The 24,983-nt window shown below is 36.1% G+C and overlaps 1 long non-coding RNA gene across 11 annotated transcripts in view; it reads right to left on the reverse strand.

The window, feature by feature from the left end:
* Positions 1-247: 247 nt before the first annotated feature.
* The window catches only part of LOC132327762 (uncharacterized), a 117,959-nt gene continuing 93,223 nt past the window's right edge, over positions 248-24,983 (reverse strand). For 6 of the 11 annotated variants that reach the window (XR_009486610.1, XR_009486604.1, XR_009486611.1 and 3 more), the window contains 2 exons: positions 13,625-13,731; positions 5,311-9,104 (listed from right to left, as the gene is read on the reverse strand). This is a non-coding gene — a long non-coding RNA (uncharacterized LOC132327762). Of the gene's footprint in view, positions 404-5,310; positions 9,105-13,624; positions 13,732-22,453; positions 22,554-22,578; positions 24,241-24,983 lie in introns of those variants that run through there. The other 5 variants (XR_009486602.1, XR_009486606.1, XR_009486609.1 and 2 more) reach the window with 5 other exon arrangements.

Below are 24,983 nucleotides of genomic sequence, written 5' to 3' on the forward strand. Positions count from 1 at the left end.
ATCACTGACATAGGTAAATAAAGAAGCAATTTCTGGCACAAGAATATTCATCACAGATATAGAGATCAAACACCATTGCACTGAAATCAAAAGAATTTTCCAGTACCTTCCTCCCCTACTGCACAGACTTCTTTAAAAAAAAGTGACTTATGATCTGGTTATTAAAATTATTAGAGAAATATCTCTGCCCAAATAAAGGTGCAAAGGAGACCATTTGTCAATGGCAATAGTATGGCTTTTATTTAACAGTAAATATGAGGAGAGAGAGAGTAAAAAATTGAAAAAGGGAGAGCGGCCAAGAGAAAGAGAGTAACAGAGAAATAGGTTAAGTAGAAAGTCCATGGATCCCCATGGCATCCTGTTTGTGGATCCTGTTCTTCTGGTCTTCTTGGTGGTGAGAGTCCTGCAAAGCATAGATTCCAATGGATTAACATATGTTTGGACACATGGGAATGCCCAGGTATCTCCCCTGGGAGGGCAAGTCTGACACAGTCTCTTTCAACAGACTCTGGATCTGTTACATCACTTTGCATCACATGCAGCCATCCTCAGCCAGGTGGAATCAGTCTCAGGGGTTGTTTGAGGGTCTCTGATGTTTTGTGACACCTCCTCAGCTGCTTCCCACCTGAATGTCCCGTGGATGTGGCCTTCCTGGGGTGGGGGGTTTACACCTGAGCCAGTTTGTGTGAGGAAGGGTGTATGGTCACAGCCTGTGACCGGAGGTTATGCCACACACCCAAAACTCTCCTCCTCCCCCTTGGTTGGGGGGTTGTGTATGCAAACCTGCCCTCAGCACATGAGTCTGTGGGCTGTGGCCTTCCTCACCCTGAACCCTGCCAGAGATGATTTTCAGGGCAGCTGCTGGGTTTGGCTTTCCTTGTGGATACACTCCTCTCCCTCAGCTGTGCTTACTTCTCCCTAGACCTGAGATAATTGGATCTAGTGTCAGCTTTATCTTATCTCAAGATCCCTTAGGTAGATGAACTCACAGTCCAAAGTTCCAGTCAGAAGGTGTATTCAGGTAAGTGTGGGCTTAGGTGGTCACAGCTTCTTTATACAATCTTGCCATAATGGGCAATAAGTTCTTCATAGCAGTGTTTAAGCCATTAACCACAACATTTCAGTCTCTCACACTTGTTCCATAATGCTCTTCTGAAAAACAATAAACTCCTGACATCTGTCATTGAATCCTTTTCAGAATTGTGGTGCTCCAAAGGGACACCTGCTGTCATGGATCAGACAGAAATGTGGGAGACAGGAGTTTCTCACATCTAATTTTGACATTAATTAATATTTTCCTTATGTTGGTCTGTGGGTATCTCAATTTACCACAACTTAAAGAGCTGTGGCCTTGTAAACATGTTAATATTGCAAAAGAGAGCTGTTCTTAAAAGCAAATCAGAAAGAGCTAAAGGCATCTTCTGCAGTAAAACTACCACTCAACAGGTCACAGGAGCGCTACTTGAATTACCCAAAATGCTCTAAAAGTTGTAAGTACCACCTACAGCACATTGTTATTAGGCTAAAAACACTTCGTAATAAATGGTGAGACAAACATTGTATCTTAATTTATGAGGGTTAGGGGACCATTCTGTTTTCACTCACAAGAATAATAAAAATCATATTAACTCAGAAGATTACAGCTAAACAGAAGATATATTTAGAAATAATGTATGTAATTTCTGCATTGTGTATTTCCAATCCATGGAGAAAAACTACCAAATGAGGCACTGAGTACCAACAATAGAACACTGTACAATTAGAAAGCTCAGAGATTACCTCAAATGGACTTGATATACTGAGTTACTCACTTGCAAGGTTACACCAAAGGTGCAAAAGGGGAAGTATAAATATCACAAGACAATCACTTACGCAGTTGAAATAGAGATCATCGCAGCAACAGCAATGGTCTAAATCCCACAGAAGAGTGAAAAATGCAATATGATACCTCTACCTTCTGCAATAGCTCTATTATTAGTATTTCATAGAAGAATTCTCCAGTGGAAAAAATATGCTACCCAGTTGTGCATGCTAGCAGTCTAGCTCATTGCTCCTTTTCAGCAGCCTGGTTTATAGGGATTAAAAATCACTGAGCTGCTTTGTGACTGAGAAACAGCATTCTTCATATATCATGATTGAATAATTGAGCACATAATTAACAGACTGCCATACCTTGTGTCAATCCAAAGGAATTCTGACCAAAATATTCAAATAATCCATTACCATAAGACCGTGTTTTTGTCAGTGTCTTTCAAATCTGAATATTTTGGAAAGCAGCTGACCTCAGGAATTGTAGTGAAATATTTCAGCTTTGGCTTTTGTCCTCCATATTTTGCTAAGTTGTTCTCCTTATTTGTTGTCATTTTTCAGGGAGAAGCATATAAAAATAATGCATTATCCTATGCACCAGTGAGTCATGGTACACTGACAGTTTCAGCATCAGGCTCTCTAAGGCTTCATGTTTCATTCTATAAACAAACAAACTCAATGATGCATCCTAGCCATCAGGTCCAGAGTAGACTTCTTGAATCCATCTATATTTTAAAATGTTAAAACAAATATTATATATATTTTCCCACAGCAAAAGAAAAGTGGTACCTTTGCAACAATATACCCAGTGAATTTGTCAGTCTCCTCCTTTTCTCCCTGTCTTTAAGGAAGATTTTTCTCTCTTATAATAGAACTGTTACCAGCCAGAAAATGTCAAAAACCTTTTTCTCTGAAGTCATATATAAAATTTCTCTGAAATTTTATTCTATTTGAATGGGATTTACTTATTTTTTATTTTTTTTTAATTTGTTTGTTGGATATAAAAGTAGGTTATAGTTTTTTTTTTTACTTTGCAGTGTTAGCAGATGACACAGGAAGCAGGTTTGTTATCACCTATCACCTGAGCAATTGGTCTCAATTGCTACAAAGATTTCCTGGCAGCAATTTATTATCAGTGCTTTCCCTTTAATGTGGCTTCCACACACGGAAAATAGCAAACACAACTGACTTCTATTAAAATGCTTATTAAATTGAAGCTAGCTAGGTAACACAACCACTCTTCTTCCCTTATGATGTATCTGATATAGTTTTGCTTATTGCAATAAAAGCATACCCTGATCTGATTTATCATGTAATTATGTAAATTATCCATTATAAATTGTCTCTGTCAGCAAATAAAAAAATATATATTTGGAACAACTCCCCTTGAATATCATCAGAATTAGCACTAGAAGGTTTAAAATCCAACAAAAGAAGTGCTGAAACCATGTATGTTTCCCTCAGTATTTTAACCAATAGCTAGTAAGAATTAATTTTTGATTCATCTAAGTGAAGAACATGATAATAGGCTTAACTCACAGGAAAGTTTTAAACAGGAAGGATGATGAAACACTGCAGGGATAGAAGGAGAGCTGGGAATGAAAGACCTATTTAGCTGTGGTGTACAACATACCATTAAGAGTTCAGGTTTCTTCTGGTGAGATATAATTCTTCTACAGATTACCACATCTACACAATCCCAGTATAATCTTTCCATACACAGCATTCTTGTAAAGGAGCTATAGCATCTCTATGACTGCTGTTTAGCTCAAATTTCACACTGGTGTAATTCCACATGGGCATTATGGGATAGAAGAGGAGACCAATTATAAATGAAAGGATGAGTCTAATTCAAAGCGAACAACTTTAAGCTTGAGTGTAATAAATCCATAGAACCAGTTTGAAACCAGATATAGACATGTGGAGAGAACAAATCAGGGAAATTACACAAAAAATATACACTGGTTTTAGTCCTACATCTGTAGTCTACTTTTAAGTGTTAAAGATAACAGTTTTCATTATGTTCACATATATGATTTAAATAATGAAAAATTAGTAATATGAAGCTCCCTACTGCCTTGATCTGCCATTAAATCTCTGCAAGAAAGCAATGTGACACAGGTTGGAAAATCAGTGAGGTGAAAATTAATGAGTTTTCTCTATGCTGATCAACAGTTGCCCTACCTCTACCAGCAGGTGATTTATGTTCACCTTAAATACTTTAGGCGTTTAGTCTAAGCAAATTAAATGGCATTTCTGTGTAGGGGAGTCTTACAACATTTGGTCAGTTGCATAGGATATGTTTTAAATTAATATCACCTCCTTTTTTTCAAATTTTCTCTGTTTCCATTCCTTCTGCTGAATCCCATATTAACACATAATCTTTTAATAATTCTTTAAACACTGAAATCATCTTTATCTTTGCTGACCTTGCTATTACAATCTGTAAATCCAGATTATTCATTTTCTTCGGTGCTCAAAAGTAGAAAATAAACATTAGTCCTGGTTCCTAAATGATTAATTTTTGGTTCACTTCAACAGCCAACTAAATGAGACAATCTGGTGATAATTCAATACTCTCGTGATTAGGTGTGACTGAAGTAGACAAATAAACTCAGGTTGAGAATGCACAGTAAATTCAATGTAATTCAATAAAGTCTGTATGGGCAAAAATATTTTACTAGATGTTAGGTACCCTGGTGGGCAAAATACTTCCAAATAGTTGTTTAAACAGGAAATATAGACTTCTGGAAAAAAATCTTTTATTCAAGTAAGCTACTTTTAATGTAACTATCATTAGGAGAAATTTCTTAGATCCAAGATTTAAAAAAGAAAAAAAGAGAGATAAAGCCATCAAGTACATCCTGAAGCTAGCCAGGTAAAGTAAACAGGTAAATGTTTAGGCAAAGTAAATTAGTAGGAACAGTACTTTTTTCTTTTTTTCATTTTTCTCTCTCTCCTACACAGATATACTCCTATATCAGTGAAATAATTTTTCACGGAGTTCAATTAAATAGACTTACAACAAGCCTACTTTACACCTGATCCTAAGGGAAGTCTACTGACATTTAGGAGAAAAAGCACAGTTCGCTGCTTTGGATGAGCTCTAACGATCAGGAGAAGCAGAAGGATGTGATCAGGCCAGCACAGGTGAGATCCAAATCCCCACTGCATAGGGGCATGAAGAGTGTCTGTGTGTGGGTGTGCACACATACAAGCATGTGAATTTGTTTCCTTTCCAAATCAGCAGTGTTCATAAGGGTTGGGATTTTTCCCAAGAAAGCAATGAAAGTTGGATATCTATCTGCACTCATACTTGACACAGAATTCACTTAGCAATATTTTCATGGTGTATTGTGTTCTTGATTAACCAAACTATTATTTTATCAATTTCTAGGTTTATCCAACTTGCCTTCCCCATATTGTTTCAATAAATGGTACAGAGACAGAATTAAGGTTCTACTAAATATACAGGAATTAAAAAAGAAAAATCCAAGTAAATACTTTAAATTCTTTCATGTTTCCTGCAGCTTTATTAAAATCCTTAGTTATCCAGACAGGAATTCAATTTCTGAATCCCAAAGCATCAAAATTTTATCATTAGCTTTTCTGACAGATCAAAAAGATAAAAATCACCTGTATTTTATTTATCCTCTATAATCTCCAATTTTTATTAAAATGACAGATAATTTATGGTGATCAAATGGAATAGAAATATTATTTCAATTACAAGCAGAAAAATAAAAAAACCCAATTATGTTCAACGTGAGAATTTTAAATTGCGTAAAACTAATTTTGACTAGGACTGTAAATAGAACATACTGCCTCAAGACTAAGATTCAATGAAATCTTCAGAAATAATGTATAATTACTACAAGTACTGCAGATCAAGTCTTCTGCAGTAGAACTGAACTGTGAGACAGGAAAAGAAAATTCTTCAATGGAAAAAAACCCAAATCTAGGTAAATTCAGACCTGAAATTGAGTGTAATACCACTGGTAGTTAATCACCTGAACAATTTATGAGGGATCTAGGAAGTATGGGTTGCACTTTTTCTACCTCTTCCCTTGGATCCAAGCCCTCCACATCCCCAGCTTGCTCTAGTCAAGGAAAAAGTATAAACTTAAACTGTTCAAAAATCTGGATAGGATTTCTCTCTTCTTAGTACAGTCTCCCATATGCTTGAAATATATGAAACTGTCAGCTAGAAATTTGATTAAAATACAGATAGTTTCAACTGACTGGAAGACTGAGAAATAAATCATGAAAAAGAACCTGAACAAATAAAATATTTTATTTTATAACATATCAAATTTTTAAAATTAAAAAACAAAAAACCCCACCCAAAAGCCCAATGGCATTCAGGTAACTAAACCTGGACATCTGCCATGTAGATGCCTTCAGCTAAGCAAATTTCCTTGTGGTCAGTGAAATCAAGTATACAATTGACTTCATCCCTTCTTAAAATAAATTTCTAATATAGCTATGATGGGCTGGAGTCTTACAGTGTTTCTTGCTCTGTGTTGATGACCGAGGAACTCCAGATACCTAACTAATCTGGACACCTGTGCAGCAGATTTCTTTGGCATCACTTTTCATACTGTAAACACACGAAAGCAGTTCAGTACTGATCAATGTTTTCTTTTTTTTTTTTTTTTACATTGCATTTCAGACTCTTTGCTACAGTTATGATTTTTTTTTTCTTGTGTCCCAGTAGACTGCTACAGAAATTCCAGTTTCTCACAATAATTATACAAGATGCAAGGATGTCTGAAAAGTTTTGTCTGATATATCTGTTAATTGATTTATTCTGCATTTGATAGCACTGTCTTAAGTCTTGTAAGGTACAATTCTTTTTTCTTGAATTCAGACCACTGATATGGTATGTATTTATTTTCTCCATTATCTAGATGTGACCTTATTCCATATCATAGCACAAAGCTAGGAGACATAGGTACATACCAATATATATTGACTTCCAAAGAATCAAGTGTAGGTTTTCTGTCAGAAGTTTTATGAGTCCAAGACTAAACACATTTTTATAAAGCCAGACCATGTGTTGTGAAAGAGTCTGAGAGGTGGCCAATGCATAGCTGAGGTATTTCATATAAACGCATTTATGAGTGTTCTGTGAAACAGAAAAAGCAATCCAACACCGAACTAAAGGGGAAAAATAGGCATGAATAAACAAACAATAGAAAAATCAAACTATGGGTTTCACACTTAGAAATAGAATTTTTCATTCTCCAGACCTTTACCACCAGTAAATACATAGATGACTCAATACTAATCTGTAACTTGTGTAGTCACTATATAGTAGGGTTTTTCCCTGTAGACTATTCCATACCTATATAAATGATCTCCTGCTGTCTGCTGCATTCATTTTCTAAAGGCAGCTGTCTTTATTCTTAATATCCACAATAACACAAACAACACTTTGCATTTGTCCAATTCAGTGCAAAGACCTAATTTCTGAAAAACAGAATTTTTATGTGAAAGAGTTCTATGGAACTTGGTATTAAGAAATGCTTAAGAGATGCTTAAGACAAGCAGTGCTGTCATATTTAGCATAAGATAGGAGTGGTAAAAGCATATTTCTAGTCAGAGAAGTGAGTAAATCATAGAAAACAGACTAAGAGATTTCTGTTCTCTGCAATGCATAAGCAACTGCTCATGGCTAGTGATATATTCTAAGCAGTTTGGAGTTCTGCCAAGACAATCAAATCTAATTGACTTCTGTTCATTATCAAAATCACAAAAAAATACATTGAAAATATCTTCAGAAACCTTGAAAAGTCATGTTGACAATGAGTGAGGATTTTGTCCAGCTACTGCTGCCAAAATGGGCACTGTACCTCAATTCCAAATTAGATGAGCATTCTGTATCCACAATTACAAAAGAGTGACCGAAGCAGGCAGGGGAAGCTGATACATGCTTACAGGTGGATGTCTGATTTATGTTGTAATGGGAAAAACTTCAGAGTGTAAAATCAAGGATTCCTGCAATAAAGGAGGGAATTGTTATTTTGCATTATTTTCATAAATGACCAGAATTTGATAATATAGCTTAAACCTATATAGAACCTTTCACAGTCCTTTGAAACTACATGTATTCTAAATTTGTCTTAAATAACAATTGGTCTTGTATTTTGGAAAGTTTCTTCTTAAACATCTCACTCACTTTTGATCTTGACACTTTCTTCTTTGGGTATATTTCAAAATTTTCACTTCATAAAATATCTTGAAGATTGGAAATGAATAAGGTGTCCTTCTCCAGTTCATACTCAAAGATCAAAAACACTTTTCATCTGCCTTTAAAGGTACAGCATGCTCTAAGTTCCTTCACTCATGGAACCTCTGAATGTTCTTTATGAACCAACTATGCTCATGTCCAGTCTCTTACAGAAAAAGAAAACTGTATCTGAATAATTGTAAATTCTCAAACTAATGACTCTTGTCTCATTTCATAAAAGATATAATAGTCCCTTAGAATTTCTTTCATTTTTGTTCTTGATTGTTTTACTTTAACTTGGAAGCCTCATCGGAAAATGCTTTGTTAGAAAGAAAACTATAAAAATAAAAATCTCCTTTCAACCCACCATGCTTACATTGACCCTAAACCTGAAATGTCATATTAATGCTTCTATACACACAGAAACTTTACTTCCACTAATACATCATAATTAATTTGTACTTCTTTTTTGTCCTTCATTTGTTTCAGAAACATTCAATGTCATTCTAATACTTTCCCTTTAAAACAACAATAATGACAACAAAATTCTGTTAGTTGTGCACTCCTGGTCTAGCCTGCTTTATCCCTAATCCTTTCTGCATATAAAATTACATATATTTGTAAAGATCATTTCTGCAAAGACCAAAAAATTAATACATTAGAAGTTTGATTATAGTTCAAATTAATATCAAAGTATTTCAAAATTCCACATACTATTTTTGTGCAGGATTCTATTCCCTAAACCAAATTTCATGCAAACTCAGTAATGTTTCTCTTCTCCAAAACATCCCTTCTTTATAAAATCAATCAGCAAACACACTGACTTCGGTTCAGAGGATAGATTAGATGATCATGGAATGGAAGGAGGTTATGGAGTCCTTTAGTATCCAAAGACCACTCAGATAGAACATGATTCAAAAGCCTTCCTTTTCAGCTGCTGCTTCTTAAATAAATGCAGAGGAAAAATAAATGTGTCCACATAAGCACAGTCTTAATTTGAAAGGTACAGACCACCAAGCCCTCACACTTCCAGAAATTGTCCCTTAGATGCTGCTCCCTTGCTCTGTAAAAAAAAAAAAAAAAAAAAAAAACTATTAAGGCTGCAGACAAGCTAGTCAGCAAGCCATGGAAATTCCTTTAAACTGTCTTTGAAAGGAAAGAAATAACATTTTTCTGATAAGGATTTTAGATGAATATTCATGTGACAATATAAGAGAGAATACATCTTGTATTCCTGTTTGTCTTGCTTCTAGAATTCCTTGCTTGTAGCTGCTATTGTTTTGATATTAAATTCAGTACAGAAATAAAATATTCTTATAAATACTTCCAAATTTGTCACAAAAATATTGCCAGGATTGTTTTCATAAAATAATATAGAATGCATTTATTGATTTTGATAAGGTTTTTCTGGTGGATACTACAAAGAAATCTTGCTTTCAGTTTCCAGTTACAGATATGTAATTGTATCTGACACTGCACTCATTTGTTGTCTTGTTTTTAGGTGAACCAAACAAAATCTCAACAAGAATAAATTATAGAATTAGCACACTTTTGCTACTCATTCTGCTGGAAACCACTCAACACTTGGTAGCTGTCAAAAGACAAAGTAAATGTAGATAGTATTAATAAAACCACCGAAACCAGACTAGAATTTATTTATCATGTCAATTGCATAAATGCTCTAGGATGTAAATTAAAAATTTGCTCAACTTTTGCCACATTCGGGGAAAAAAAAGACAAAATAAATGCAATAAGTCACCTTATTTAAAAATGTCCAAGTGATACAATTCTAAAGATGCTAATATGTGTCTATGAATTAAAGAGGAGCTCAGATGACAAGATGTTACTAAACACCTAATTTGTAAATACATACACCATCTTCCCTAGGAATTCTACCCCTTGAAAACTATTACCCTCCCATCTTAGAAGGTATACAGGGAAACTAAACAGTGACCAAGAAGGGTGACTCAAAACATATTTCCATATAGGAATGACTGAATAAATTAGGTGTCCTTATTGGATAAGAGACAATTGAGACAGGACATCACTCTCTCATGTGTGGATAAGAGAGAGGTATAGGGTATGATTATTCACAACTTCCTTTGCTACAGAAAACTGGTCATAACCAGTGAAATTATTTGATAACAGGCTCAATTCAGACAAAAGAATGTCACAAAATTCTTTGTTGAATTGAAAAAGGGATTAGTTTGGTATATGGGGAAAAGTCCGTCAGCAGCTATTAAAAATGAGTCTTGTGCCTAACCTGCAGCTCAGAAGTTCTTAATCCTCATGATTGTCAGAAACTGATAGGATATAAAAGGAAAATTGCTTTATAATATTTTCTATTTTCCCTTAATCTTTCTATAAGATTTGTCAGCTTGCTACTGCTGCAGACTAGGTATTGGACTAGACAAACCTGTGGTCTGACCCTGTGCAGCTGCAGAACTGCACTGGTTTTCAGAACAGAGAAAAAGAGAAAAAAAATCTACTGGTATCAATCATACAATCCTTATATAATAAGTAATAGATTTTCTTTTGTTTTCATACTACAGTATTATTAATATTTATCCTGTACTTCTGGTTTCCAATTTTGGATATTTAAAATTATTTTCAGTATCAGTATTCCTGTTGCAGAACATTTCATGCTTAGTTTAGTTCACATTTATTGAACTTAACTTTACTTCCATTTTCTTCTTCCAAATACAATACAAATCAGTGTAGAAAGTTTGGTGTTGAAAAGCAGTCTTACTACTGAGTTTCTAAGCTGCTGGGGATTTTACATAAGGCAGATAATTGTTCTTTTCAATCCCTTTTTTGAATCCCTGATTTAGAGACTTTATATATTCCACCCATATTGCCTTAAATTACACATGCTGAACAAGTATAAAATATTCAAGAAATAAGATCCCAAAGGGTCCTAATCAGTCACACAGAGTCTAGTCTGAGACACTATTGGTGTCCCCCGAGGTTCAGTACTGGGCCCAATATTGTTTAACTTATTCAATGGCTTGGACAAAGGGGCAGATGCCTCTGCAGCAGATGGGGCAGATGCCTTTGCTGAGGATGCAAACCTGGGAGGAGTGGCTGACACCCCAGAGGGCTGTGCAGCCCTTCAGAGGGACCTTGCCGCATTGGAGAGGTGGACAGAGGAGAACTGTCTGAAATTCAACAATAGCAAATGCAGGCTCCTGCCCCTGGGGAGGAACAACCCCACACCCCAGTACAGGCTGGGGGCTGGCCCACAAAATGGCTCTGCAGAGAAGGAGATGAGGGTTCTGGTGGACAACAAGCTGTCCAGGTGCCAGCAGTGTGTCCTTGTGGCCAAGAAGGCCAGACCAAGAAGGTGTCCTGGGGTGCATTAGGAAAAACACTGCCGCAGGTGGAGAGAGATGATCCTGCCCCTCTACTCAGCCCTAATGAGGCCACATCTGGAGTTCTGTGTCCAGTTCTGGGGTCCTCAGTTCAATAGAGACAAGGAGCTCCTGGAGTGGGTCCAGCAGAGGGTGCCAAAGATAATTAAGAGATTGGAGCATCTATTTTTACAAGGAAAGGTTGAGAGAGATGGGCCTGTCCAGCCTTGAGAAGGAGCCTTATCAATCTAAGTGTCTGAAGAGAGACTGTCATTAGTGGGGTTCACCAAGGGACCAGTCCTGTTTAATACGATTATCTGGATGAGGGGTTCTAGTGCATACTCAGTCAGTTTGCAAAGAACTACAAGTTGCATGAGAGGGTTGATCTGCTGAGGGTAAGAAGGGTCTACAGAGGGATCTAGACAGGCTGGATTCATGGGCTGAGGCCAGCTGTATGAGGTTCAACAAAAGTAAATTCCAGGTCCTGAACATGGGTCACGACAAACCCCTGCAGCACTAAAGGCTGAGAACAGAGTAGCTGGAAAGCTGCCCAGTGGAACAGGACCTGGAGTGCTGGTTTACAGCAGCTGAACACGAGTCAGCATGTGTCCAGGTGGCCAAGAAGGCCAATGACATCCTGGCTTGGATCAGAAATAATGTGGCCAGCAGAACAATGGAAGTGATTGTCCCACTGTACTTGACATTGGTCAGGCTAGACCTGGAGGACTGTGTCCAGTTCTGGGCCACTCATGAAAAAAAAGACATTGAGGTGCTGGAGTGTGTCCTGAGTGGGCATGGAGCTGGTGAAAAGTCCAGAGGGTGAGTCTATGAGGAGCAGCTGAGGGAGCTGGGTGTGTTTAGCCGGGAGAAGAGGATGCTCAGGGGAGACCTTATTACTCCCTGCAACTGCCTGAAAAGAGGATGTAGCCAGGTGGGGGTCAGTCTCTTCTCTCAGGCATCTGGTGAAAGGAGAAAACAAAGTGGCCTCAAGCTGCAGCAGGAGAGGTTCAGATTGGACAGCAGGAAGAATATTTTCACTGAAGGATGGTTAAGCATTGGAATGGGCTGCCCAGGTGGTGAGGGAGTCACCATCCCTGGAAGTGTTCAAGGAACAGCCAGACATGGCACTTCGTGCTATGGTCCCAATGACAAGGTGGTGAAAGTTCAAAGGTGTGACTCAATGATCTCAGAGATTTTTTCCAACCTAAATGATTCTGTGATTCTGTAAAATCACATCCAAAAGGATGGAGCCAAGTTTTTAGTGATGCTAAGCAATGAGGAAAGAGGCAGAAATAAGACAACAGGCAGAAACTTCCTGACACACAGGAAGTTCCATCTGAATATGAGGAAGAATTTCTTTTCTAGAATAGGTTGACCAGTGAGGGTGTGTAACCAGAGATATTCAAGAACCAAACTATCTGGATGCAATCCGGTGCAATGTGCTGATCCTGTTTGAGCAGGGAGGTTGGAACAGATGACAACCCACTGTTGCAATCTTACCCATTCTGTGATTCTGTGATTCTGTGATTCTGTGATTCTCTGACTCTCTGATTCTCTGATTCTGTGTCTAAAGGAACAGCTCCACTCCCAGTTCTATTAGACTTTGGTTTTGTCAATTGATAAAGACCAAGAAAAATTTATTGCAATACTGCCTATACCCTTTATGCCTTCCTCTGGGGTTTGATGAGGGATTTTGGAGCTGGGGGAAGAGGGAAGGATTTGAGAATCAAATTAATTTGGATTTTGTTTTGTTTTGTTTTTTTAAAGAAATGGATTATGTTTATTTTGAAAAAAAACAGCTTGATTTCTTTAAGCCTTTTTCCTAAAAGAAAAAGAAAAAAAAAAGTAAAAGAGAAACAAAGAATTACATTGGCTTTTCATTTAATTTCACTGTTTAGTAATATAATCCCGAGGCAAATACTCAGAGAATATTAATTTCACAGAAAAAACCCAGCATTTATGTCTGAATCAGCTCAGAACTTGCAGTGACTCCCTGCTGATTTTTTAATAGAGAAGTAAACTGAAATCACTACTCATGAATTAAAAAAACATAATAGGATAAGCATTCAATTTTCAGAAAAATAAGTAGGTGGTTTGTAGGACTCTTCATTTGTAATGGTTTGTCTTCTGTAGTAGATCATAAAGCTCAAGCAGCATCAAGTCTTTTCAGAGAATAGCATATACTTTGCCAAAGTTGAGTACACTTAAGTCTTTCAACTTTTTCCATACTTACCCTGCTGCCTTTGAAATCCAAAGCTGATTTTCTAGTAACTTCAGCTGGAGCAGGTTCTGATTTGAAGCTATCCTAGTGCAAGTTTGGAGCATTTCATCATGCAGCAGCTGCCAATGAGGAAAAAAAAAGCCAAAGTCTGTGTGTTTTACTGCATGTAAAGCAGTGCCTGGAGGAAGCTCTGAGTACGCAGAAAGGTTCTGTCTGGGCAGCTATCTGCACTTTACATCCAGTTAGAAGAGCCATACATGTAATCAGGGGCATAATTTTGTCAACGTTCTTATTTCTACTTATCAACAACTATTTTATTTCTGTATTTGTCCCTCAGTTTTTCCTTTCAGGTGGATCATTCTTAATGCTGTTACTAGAATTGGTTTTGCATGTATTATCCTGGGAAATGGATAACTGTTAGAGGTGCTCTCTCCAGGTTTGTTCAGATGCTGCCCCCGTACCCACAGCCTATTGCCAGCAGGCACTTGCTTCATCTTATGCCAAGGTTGCACATTAAGTAAAATGTTATTCATGGCATCCATTTCACTACTGGATTGTGTTTCATATTCATATCAAAGGGACACCCGAGAATAGTAGGATTTACCAGGAACTTTCAGAAAAGAGATATTGTCTTCGTTTCATGCTGGTACCTGAATACAAGCCAGACGTAAAAAAATAAACAAAATACGGGCAAAAAGGTACATTTCCTGATGCACATAAAAGTATACTGGACTAAGTCTGGAAAATATAGAAGTGTACCTTGGGGAGTTTTTCAGTACTAGCAGAGAAACAGTCTAGAAAATTTATTAGATTTTATCCAGCCCTAGCTGGACTGACTCAGAAAGGCTTATTGCTCTTTAATGCTTACTGCCTGGCTAAGGAACTGGTCCTGGCAGTGCATATACTATATTGCTACCAGGTCAATTCTTGGTGAGGCTTTCTACCTGTGATGAGCACAGAGAAGGGCTGTGGGCTGAAAAAATGGCTCCTGCATCTTCCCAGGGGCTGCAAGAGATTACCAACATGGCATGCCAGGAGGGGATAGGAAGAGCAGTGTGTCTGTGAGGACCCCTGTGATGTGTATGGATGGGTGGATGTATGTGCATAGGTACTAGAACCATTCAGCATCAGTCAAAAAAGCATATTCAAATAATTTGGCGTGTTAATTAACATTTCTGATTCATAATATGGGTCTATCTGTTGTATTGCTGATACCACTCCTCAACCTGTAGTTCACTGATTGTCAGTTATTTGTGTGTCATTTATAAATCAGTAAAGCATTTTGATGTTGATTTGTTTTAAACAACATAAATGTATGTAATCTTTCTCTACAGCAAGGGCCATAAACAGAAACATGTGATGTTTCTCTGAAATGTCTGAGTTGATTATTAGGTTAGATAAAGTGAGGTCTGTCTGTTCAACAGGCCTGGCATGTGCTGAGTTTGACTCTGTCCTGTCACTCTGAAATGTTTGCAGGAAGCTGGAGGGTCACTTCAGCAGAATCTGGAAAATGCACTATGTTAATCTCTACATAATATTGAAGCAAAACACTTTCACAAAGCAAAATCTGTCAGAAGCTTACTCTCTGGTTCCATGTTCAAACTTTCTTTATTTAGCCCAATTAAGAAGACATCCTGACCTCAAAAAATACCATGCTCTGAAGTATTGTGCTTCTAATTTGCTTGTTAAACCTCTGGGGTTTTTGATTTATACTTCAATTTTGCATTCATTTTCAAGTAAAATTTTTTAATGTTTTGTTGTATCTCTTTCCTTACTGTCTAGACAAAAGATTCACTTAAATATACACCAGCTTTACAGCATCTCTGCCATGGTGGTTTTCTTATTGCAATTTAATGTTACAGGCTGTTAACCAAAAGAGCTGATTCCAAAATAATGCTACTATGCAGTCCAAAAGTTCCAACCAAAGCTATTACTATATTTTATGTGTATTCCCCAATTAACCAGACTCTCTTTTCCTTAAAAAAGAGCACCATAAACTATATGTCAGGAATGTGTTTATGCTGAACAAACTACTGAGGCCTTAATTTTTTTCTGCTTGCATTTCTGCAAAGCTAAATACTCAATACAGCTAACAGAACTCATCCTTTTCCCTGTCCTTGCATTCTAGTGGTAAGGATATGATTGGCCCTTCACCAAAGCAATCTTTTTTCTGTAAAAAATTGTAGACTTTCAGTTTATAAGACTACATTAAGCTATCTAAATTACAATTTCAAGTCACCTTACAAACAATAATCTATTTAGCATCCAACAGTACAATGACATACATGTAGATGCAGTCTTGACTTCTGCTCTGGGACAGGTGTCTGCATGCCCACTAGCCACAGTAAACCTCTTATCTGCTTTGGTTTAGTTCACTTCCAGTGAATGACATTCCACATTTTTTTAATATTCACTTCCATACTTTAAAATTTCTATCAGTATTTAGCCTAACTAATTCTCTCAAAAGTGAATGTATTTCTCTTCAAGCATCTTTTTCACATGGTGGGTTAACATTTCTCTTTAGTCCTCTTTTTTAAGGACAAACAAATTCAATTATTTCAATTCATCTTGATATTTATTATATTTGTTACCTTTTGTGTTCTTTCCAATTTATATCTTTCTCCAAAAGTGTTTCCTCCCCCCCCGCCAAAAAAAAGACTTTAAAAATCTTTATCAGTCTAGAACCATATATATCTTGAATGCCTACCCTTGGTGAGACATACTAAAATGTTTCCTTTCAATTTTGAAAAAAATTCACATTTTTGTGGCAGACTGCAACATCCAGATCCATTTTTGCATTATTGTTGCTTGGTCTGTCTCCATTTTCTAATTTAGCTTCTCTTAATTCATAATATCTCATCTCTTTGTCTTGAATCTTATCTTCTTTCCATCAAATCATACCTTCAGTTAATTAAGATGGTTTTAAATTCTCATCTCTCTCCAAAAAACAGCTGACTTATCATCATAATGCATTATATTCTTTACTCTGTCACCTGATCCTTTAATGAAAACATTAAGTAAATTCAGATCCAGAACAGATTTCTGCAAGATTTCTCCTGAAATATCTTTGTGGTGAGGAGTAAACAAGTGACATTTCCTCCAGAAGCAGTTTTCCAGCCCAGTGTGTGTTCACCCAGCAATGTTTATACACAAAACACACTTGTCCACTTTGTTTATGAAAATGTCACTCGGAGGTGTGTTGCAAACTTTGCTAAAAGTCAGGCTGTATCACATTCAGTGCTCCCTCTGTCAGGCCAGTTAATTTGGCATCCATGTATTTGATGCCCTTTTCCCACATTACTGCTCTAATGCTCTTAGTCTGCAGTCTCCATTCCTTCTGCTATGACTTGTTCAAGATGCTCAGAGCACCTCAGGACTCATTGGGGTACCAATGTGTTCTGTTCAAGGGCAGTCTGAAATAAATGAACACAATCCAACTTTGATCCTCTGTGATCCAGCCTGTACCCTACTCCCACTCTCACTCCTGCAGAATCTTCCTGGACCCAGCAGGACTTTGATTCCCCTTTAAATGTGAACTGATTTCGCAGAAGAGCTGAATAACAAACTATCTTGAAGTAGTGAGAGAATGACACATGCATGGAGGTCAATATTATGTGTTTTGATCACTCCAGGGTGAGGCAGAACTTAAATTCAGGGCCTTTGTTTACTGATTTGTGCTTTAATTGGTAAGTTACTTTTAAAATTGAGCTGGCAGCTCTTCAGTCATCTTTGAGTAGGAAGATAGTGGGGGCAATCTAATCCAAGAAAACTGACTAAATTGAACCTTTACCACAGTAAAGGCAGATGAACTCACAAATCCTGAATAACTGCAGTGATTGGCACTGATCTATTCACCACAATTAAGACTGAGGGCAGATTTTTAGAAGCCTGTGGAACTAAGGCAAAAAAAAACCCCAAATCTACCAAATACAAAAAGCAAACCACCACTGCACTTCAGGCAAGGGTGCATTTGGAAAGCAGCTGAGATTGAATTAGTTTTTAATATAGCAGTTTATTTTTCTTATTTCTGTTTAAGAGCTACTTTATCACCCAAATCCCTTTACTGAGCCCAGTCAGAAGTTATGGATAATACATAGAGCAAAAAATATAAATTATCTTAAGGGGTCTCTCATTGAACTGAACTGAAAGGGCAGTTAGTTATTTCACATGAAACCCCTGTCATTGAGCTCAGGCCTGGCAGCCCAGTGAGATCAAGAGGAGTCTCCCAGAAATGGCTGGTGAGTTTGCACCTTCCAGTAACACCTCTCTAAATCAGTGGTAGAACCCTTAAGGAGTAGCAGGCTCAAGTCATGAGCTAAGCATGTGCTATTCCTGTTGAAATAGTTTTATTCATAAATCATTTTAAGATTTTATTCATGCTGAAAAGCGTGATAATTATGTAATGCATGAAGCTCATAATCATCTACATGTACCCTGTTTCAGCAGTTACATTAATCAGAGACTAACAGTTGTGAGCAGCTCAAATGACTTACTAAATTGTACAAGCAGTCCACTTTTTCTTTTCTCTCCAAAGTGCTGGATAACAATTATGGTTTAGTACATGAACAGGGCTATACAGCAGGTAACAAAACCTAAAATTCTTTGATAAACGCTTCCAATCAGCTTTTCCTTAATTTTGCCTGCTGTGTGGAAAACTCTAGTATATTTTAGAATGATTGTGCTGATTTGCTAAATCACAACCTAACTCTTAAATAGAGGCAATGGTCATAATTAAGAGCAAAAATTTTAAATGACATGGAAAAGGAAACAAACACAAGATGCTTGACCAATTGCATTTGTTAGGTTAGATCAGATAATTAAAATAAAATATTTTATTACCTATTCTCAAATTACCAGATCATTCTATCTCTGTTCTCGGTGCTTCACAGTACTGTGAAGTTTAAATCTCCTAGCTGAATAAACATTTTTAATATTAAAGTTATCCCAGGGAGAAATCTTAGATTCTGGTCCCTCCTCCCTTGCTAATTGTTATTTTAATTATATTTTCTAAGTAAAAAATATTTTAAAAGTTCAGGAAGCAACATATAGCCAATGCCTGTAAGTTTCATTCTAGGTGTCAGCTCACTTCCCCACAGCTTGGAGCTCAACTAAATGAGTTCCCCTGTTCATAGCTGTGATTTTCATTATAATTATGCTAAGGTTTTAGAGTAATCATACTGCAACAACACAAACTTCTAAAAATACTCTTGTGATTTTTCACAAGTTCAGCCAGATACTTTCAAGGCATTGAGTATTTATTGTCTCTTCAAAATATATTCAGATTCATTTAACATAGCCAATTATGAGCTGCCTGAGGGGTTTACATAAACGCTTCATCAACTCTTCTGAAGTTAGTCCCATTAAATATGAATAAGTCCAAGCTGGACTTGTTATGTTGCTAGTTTGTGAACTTCCCCAGTGAGCACTCTAAAAAATATTCAAGTATAATGCATTAAGAAGTGTCTTTCTTTGTGCAAATCCGTTTCATTCTTTTTATTTTAATTTTCCCCCGTTTCCTTTTTTTTTTTTTTTTTAAGTATAGAATGAAAAAACCCAAAGCACAGAGCCCAAATAGAATTTACTGAAATGTCTGTCTCATTTTGCATTTTCTATTCCAGTGGTTTAAAAATCCTGTTCAAGGAAAAGACACAAAAGGAGTCAAAGTGCCTTTTGTAGCCAGCAGAACTACACCACAAATAAAGAATGCCAACAACAAGAAATCCTCCAACAGTTTGAAAAGTGTCTTGCAGCAAAAGAAACAATGTTCCAGCTCAAGTTCCCATTAAAAAAATGTCTATTGCAATCTGAACATGTCAGCTATATCCACAAATCTCAGGTGATTTCTTCCACTTAGCAACACGAAATCCAGCAAGGAGAATTCCAGCACATTACAACACTTGAGCATATGCTTATATTTACCTCTGGACAACAACAGACTAATGAAAAATTGAAATTTAATCTCTTCCTAAGAGCTTTGATTAAGCCAATGATGAAGAGTTTAAGTAAAACCCAGTTCCTAAAGAATATTTTTACAAAATACAATCTTCACTGTCATACAGAAAGAAGAAAACAATGTTCCTCATGGATCTTCTTTATTCTACTATAGCCAATGGGGATTTTATCCCCTGTTATTTTACTGCATTAATAAATGACAACTGACAAGTACATAATGTTTTTCTAGTGAAATTTTATAATAATAGACAATATAAAAACCTGTTGGAAGATAAAAAGTCAAGCCCTCTACCAGGGAAAAGTTTGCAAAACAAAGAAGAGAAATGTTGACTATTGTTTTCTTATTGTCACTGCTCTTGTCATTTTATATCAGAGGTTTAAACAAATGAGTTACTTTTTTGAAAAATATTCTTAGATTCCTATTTTTTATATATATATATATATATATATATATATATACATACTTTTGCTCAAAAATTATTATATTTCTAATGCCTACTTTAATAGATATTAAGCCAAAAGACATAATGTGGAATGCTTTAAAAGTGGGATTCATTCTACCATGAAGCAGTAGCTGGAAAATGCAAAGAATCTTATGAAATTGCACCTAAGTCAGATAAAAGAAAATGAAATGGAAAATTTTTTTTGTTGTTCTCAGTGTTGTAGCTGCCACATTTTTCTTTCCTCTGCCACTGTTCAAGAAGCTGTCTCACAAAGTCCTAACAGGCTTTGGCTGTGAGACCATATTTCATACAGGCTTAATTGAAGATCTTGGCCTAGCCATTTGGAATGCCACACATATGCATTTTAAGTGAAGTGTAAGTAACTGGGACTCTTATTAACTATAGAAGAAACGCAAATGGATTTTATAATCTATTTCTGTAATACATGTATTTTGAGCCAATAAAATGACCTTTGAAAATTACTGAGATGCGTGAAAATGCTGTTTACTGTAATAGGAAACAGCAAAAGAAGGTGAACTGTAAGTAAGGCTTAACACATTTTTTTTTAGAATCTAGGCAAGATTTAAAGTGCATGCTGTGAATATTTAACCATTTTTAGGAAACACCTACGGTACATGTGCATCATGCAAAAGTGTTAAGCTTTTTTTCCTTCATATTTAAACCAGCTTGGTTTTGCATTTAAACATTTTCTTATTAATTCTACATAAATTTCTAATCAAAAACAGAAGTAAATGCATGGTATTAGAAGATATTTGTGAAAATATAATTTATTAACACTATCCAAATACAAACAGTTAAAAAAGTAAAAATACACTAACTTAAATATCTTATGGTTTAAAGCACAATGCAAATGGTGACTTTGAGACCATTTTCTGATAGAGGCTTCACTAAACTGTAAAATTAAAATTAATTTTTAAGTATAGATTCAAGATGTTGGAAAACATATCATGTTTTCTTGTCACACTTTCAACTTCTCTTGAGAAACTGATGAATTTTCCAAGGGTCAAATTTTACAGCTGGGGGGTTTTAGAAGTGAATTGTTGTTAATTTGGTTGTTGGTGAAATTTATTACCTAAGAAACTTTTTATTTCCACAAATAATTGCAATAGAACTCTCTCTCCCAATCTTACCTAGAACTAATAATGAAATCCTGCACAGTACTGTTTGTGAGCAACTGGATTTTTAAAAATTCTCATAGCTATGTAACCCACTTGAAGAAGAAAAAATCAAAAGTATAGACCACAAATTGAAGAGTGAAAATATTAGAGAATGATTGCATCATCTTCAAAGTGAGCATATCCAAAGTTATCGGCTGACTCTTAAGAATCTGGCTGAAAGGAACCAAAACTTTTCTTATTTCCAAAAGGTAAATGAGCAGAAATGCACAGAAATAAGTATTGAGTTTACCCTCTCATTACATGATGACAGTAAGACTTGACAAGGAAAATTAAGCAATTTTTAAAACTCAGCTTCACTGGAGGACAATGAATAGTAGTGTTTTTACTGTAGCAAGAGGATTCTATGCAATCTCTGTGAAAAGTCAAAATCTATTCCTGCTCATGGCTGCCTTAGGAATTAACCATGGTCTGCATCTCACCTGTGTATCACTTTGGGCCAAAAAAGGAGCATTTTGATCCTCTGCTTTACCTTCCAGGGAGCTGCATTAACACTTTTATGTTATTTTAACGTGCCTTCATATGGCTGTGTGTTGAGTGCCCTCAAATCACAATGAAATTGCCAATGGAAGTTTCATAGATCTTTAGCCTAGAAAGGACCACACTGATAATTTTGTCTCACTCCCTGCTTAAGGGAGGACATTATTTTTACCAAATGATTTCCAAATGAAGCATATTACTCCAGGGTGAACTAGACAATATCTTCTGGAAAACAATTCAATTATTATTTCAAGTATGGAAGTATCTACCCTTAGTCCCAGGAAAATGCCTTCATTTTTATCTCCTATCACCAATCATTTCTAATGGCAGCTTGTTTTTATTTTTCAGATGTGTTGTTATGTTATTTTATAATATGTTATATTATGAGACATTAATATAACATAATATAATAGGGTTGTTTTATTTACTTAAGGACCCTGAGGAAAGGGGATTTTTTTTTAAATGTTTTCATAGGAATTCACTCATTTATAAGGATTCAGTCTCTTCTTAATCTTCTTACAACTAGCATTCTTTACACATAACCCATTTGATGACAATTCATTCTTTTCTCCATTACTGCCTCTTTCTTACCTTTGAAAAAACTTTGGATTTTTTTAAACTTTTATTATTATCTTGGAAAATATTAACATCTCTCTAACAAAGTACATCCAGTAAAGGCTCAAAAAGTCCATTTAATCTAGTAAAAAAATGTTAGTAATGAAAGCAATTGTGTGACCATATTAGATTTTGCTGATATTCTTTGCACTCACATTTCACGCACAAGCTTAAAATTACTCCTACTTTTATCAACATCTTGAAAAAATAGTGTGGTCCCAGTTTTTCAGAGAAAATTCAGCACCCTGAATGACCCTGGAATGACAACAGAACAGAAGGTATTAGGGAGCTGTGGAGTGGAGTCTTAGCCTTTAAAACAGCATGATGTTATTAATAACACTACTGTTATCATACAGAAACAAAGAAAGAAGCCCAATGCAGAAATGTGTTCAAAATCAGGATGTGACAAGCAGATGATGGAGACACTAATGTGATCTGTATGTTGACAACACCATATACACCTCAATCTAAAAGCTGTTTGTTTTGGAAAGTTGTGTTGCAATATCCATGACTTTATTGGAGATTATTTTTTGCCATCAAAACATTACTGCAAAAACTTGCACTACAGTACAACATTTTTCACCAATATAATACTTTTTACACATATATATGAACTTCATTTCAATTTGGAGAGCTCTGTTTTAGAAAGGGGGAAATATTCTTGCTTTGACAGACTAAACCTAATATTCACTGAGAAAATAAAACAGTAAGTTGATGAGTATAGGCCCATAGCTACAACAGCATGACAAAGAAAAGGAAACAGATTTTAGAAATGCCAAAAAAATATATATTTTCCATTCCATTTCTTGAGCTGCATTGAAAAGAACATTCTATTTTGAAAGCAAAACTGAGATCTGGCTAATTGAATTCCTTAATCAATGGATTTGTAAGAAGTTATTTGTTAATATAGTGTTTGGGTGTGGCATGATAGATATTTAAAGTGGTGATTTGGATGACATGATCAGCAAATCTTGTATTGGCTTTCTGAACAAAGGCAATCTCATTGAGAATTCATGATTATTCAAAAAGCATAATTGCCATCAGAGCAAATCTGGACATCAAAGTTTAAATAAAAGAGGAAATAAATGATTCATAGACCAAAATCACTAGAAACTGCAGAATAACAACCACAGTACAATAAAAAATGCTATCAAACAATACACACAGTATTTCTCCATGGTTGAATAAAAATAAACGTTTCATGTTCCTTAGGCCAATAAAAACCCTATGCTAATGTCCATCTTATTGTCAGAGTCACAAATTAACTAACACAATTTCTGACTCATCCATTAATTTTTATATAATATGGATATTGACTGAGTAATCCAGATTAATTCTAGAGCTGATCTTCATATCAGAGTACTAACGCTGGTTTATGGGACTTTCTCAGGGTTGCAAATGTTAAAAGGGAAATAAAATCTGAAACTTACTTACTTCAATGTCACAGAAATAAAAAGGAAAGAAGAGCAGGTTAGTGAAAGGGAATGAGACCTCATATTTCAATTTCCATGCCTAGGATTATCACTTTATTTTCCAGATACATTTTCCCATAAATATGCACAGAGTTCTTTTTCAGTCTGTCCAAATGAGACCTGTTCTTCCAGCTGTCTCCTTGCTCCAACTCAGAGTCCTCACTACACCACTCAAAACACCATGTAATTTAGGTGTGGCTGGAGGGATCCAGCCTCCTCAAGATGATGAGGACCCTGAGCAAAGGCTTTTGGGGTACTTTTGGCATCATGGTATGCTGGAAAAAGTGATTCCTTTTCTCTGTTAGGTATGTAACCACAGCAGAAGGGAGGCTAGGCAGCCTGAGCCTGGCATGAAGTGTCTTTTGTTTCTGCTCTCAATCCCCCACACAGACATCAGAGATGTGAGGCACAGCTTGAGTTCCTATGCTGACTTCCAGATGTCTTCACAGGTTCCTTCTTCCTTCCATTGTCTGTAAGACAATATGCCAGGTCTGCTGAGGCCATAGGTGTGAGCACAGTGCCATCATTTCATTGCAGATAGTATTTGGATGGATTTTAATGACAATTGCCAGTCTTTTGAGAGGACAAATTCTAAAAGCTTCAAAAATCAAAGCAACTGACTAAACCTCCTGTTTTTCTGTCTGAGCACAATGACACTGAGAATGGGGATCACCATGCCCTGTGATTGAGGCACAATTTACCATACCACTCTTTTTCCCCCAGAGATCACAATGACTGATAAGATTAAAACTATTTTTCAAACAAACTCTTATTACTTGTGTTACTGTAAAAATGTCATTATATAGTAAAATCAGTCAGTCAGGAAAAAAAAACACTAAAGAAGTAATTTTTATTAGTGAAGGTTAAGTAGGTTTCTCACTAGCAACTATGAAGATTTTCAGCTCAGTGTGTGCATGTCTGTCTTAAGCTGTTAGACAATAATTCTAGGGTTTTTCAGTATAGTGAGATAGCTGAATTCTATGTGAATTCCAGGGGAATCTTCTGCTCATTTCAGATGATAGAAGAGGTTTCAAAAGCTGAGTTTTTTTCTGCAGAAATAGGAGGTTTTTATTTCTCCGATTATGAAATGCTATAGTTGCACTTTACACTAAAATGTGGGATTTTTTCTCAAAGAGCTTATCTGTATTCTGTTTGCAGTCTCCCTGATCTATTTGCCATACTCATTATCATTTTTTCTTGGTATAGAAAAATA

Source organism: Haemorhous mexicanus, chromosome 5 (genome assembly GCF_027477595.1).
Source record: "Haemorhous mexicanus isolate bHaeMex1 chromosome 5, bHaeMex1.pri, whole genome shotgun sequence".
Classification (NCBI taxonomy): domain Eukaryota; kingdom Metazoa; phylum Chordata; class Aves; order Passeriformes; family Fringillidae; genus Haemorhous; species Haemorhous mexicanus.